Source organism: Pteropus vampyrus, unplaced genomic scaffold, assembly GCF_000151845.1.
Source record: "Pteropus vampyrus isolate Shadow unplaced genomic scaffold, Pvam_2.0 Scaffold234, whole genome shotgun sequence".
Taxonomy (NCBI): Eukaryota; Metazoa; Chordata; class Mammalia; order Chiroptera; family Pteropodidae; genus Pteropus; species Pteropus vampyrus.
Genome location: NW_011889015.1, coordinates 3012413 through 3014254, shown reverse-complemented (window position 1 = coordinate 3014254; position 1842 = coordinate 3012413).

Below are 1842 nucleotides of genomic sequence, written 5' to 3'. Positions count from 1 at the left end.
TAGAAACAGGAAACTTGATGTTGACTGGGCAAAGTAAATAGGTATGGATTTTAATGGGAGATAATCAAAAAGAGCTTAAGTTTAGCTCTTAAGCAATTGAGGGGATTGTACATGTGAGAGAGAAAACTGTGGGATGAGGTTTGGGATATAAATTGAGAGTTCTATTTTGGACATGTTAACATTAAGATCTTTCTAGATATCCAAATAGAGATGCCAAGTATAAAGTTCAGGGAAAAGGTTAGTCTGTATTTATAAATTAAGGAGTCTATGAAATAAAGACAGTTAAGTCCCTGTATCTTAATAGATTATTTAAGGAGAAACCATAGTTAAAGAATTCAGTCTTGGGCACTCTAAAATTTAGAGATGACTAAGAAGGCGTGGACAATAAGGTAGAAGCAAAACCAATAGAATATACCGAAGCCAAGAGAAACAAGTCTTCACTAAGAAGATCGTTCATATATTCAAATATTTACTGAGCACCTACTATGTGACGGTGTCCTAGGCACTTGGGATACATCAGTGAATATTAAAAAGAATAAAAATCTATTTTTATGGATTACATTCTACCTGGAAAGACAGACAAAAATAAAAAAAAACAATAAACATAATAAATTTAAAAGTCATAATGTATTATAGAAGATAATTTTTTTCTGTGGAAAAAAGTTAATAAGGATTTACAGTGCTGGAAGTAATGGCAGAAGTAGTTTCTAATTTAAAATAGTTTGGTCAGAACAAGAGATTATTAACTTTGTCAAAAACTATTGAAAGATTTTAAAAAAAGGAATCGGAGTGGTGACTTGTGGATTTGAGGTAATTGGTGACTTGACAGGATTAGTCTCGGTGTATGGTAAAGATGAAGTACGTTGAGGAGAAATTTCAAAATGAGAAAATAGAGATAGCTACTGTAGAAAAAGCTTTTAAAAATTAGTTCAAATAAGAATAAAAAACTGAAGACATTATTGAAGAAGGATGTGAAACCAAGGTATCACTTTCTAAGGTTAGAAGGTACTAAAGAAAGTGGGTATGCTGATGGGAATGATCCAGTTGGACAGAAAGAAATCGATAGAAAACAAAGGAAATATGTGAAGGAGCAAAGCCGTTGGGAAGGTGAGAGCAGATGGTGTCTCAGAGCATGGTGAAGGTGATTGCTTTGCACAAGAGTGGACATTAGTCATTCACTTAACCATTGTAACAGGATGGAAAGCAGCAAATGTGGCAAATTTGAGTAGGATGGTAGGTATAGTATGGTTGGAGAAACTAGGTGAATTGCATTTGATTATTTCTTTTGATCTTTTGAGCCATGAATATAAGCCCTTGGTTTAACTTCAGGAAAATTTTATCGTATGCTCATTAGATGTCAGTCCTAATTCTTCTCTTCAAGGTTCAAACCCAGAACAAATAGGAACAAGAAGCCAAACAGGAAAAGAACTATCAGATTCATTCATTCAGGCAGTAGAAAATCAGTGAAATAGTATAGTGTGTACAGTAAGATATTTGGATCTAGAGCTCAAAGAGAAGCCTGAGATAAAGACAGTGATTTCATAGTCAATGGTTAAAGCTTTGGATTTGAATTAGATCATCTAGGGAGAAGATAAGATGTAAGAAAAATAGTAGAGAACTGGAAATGACACCCTAAGGAAAACTCGCATTTCAAATTCAAGGAGAATAAGATAATAAACAGAACCATTTAGTAACTCAAAAGTTAACACACTTGGTAGTAGTGTCAAATACAAAGGAACATTAACTCAGGTGAGAAGAGTTAAGAATACAGAAATGGGAATTTTAGTGGACTAGATCTAAAGCTGAATTCTAACATATTGAAAACTAAAAGGAAGGGAGGAA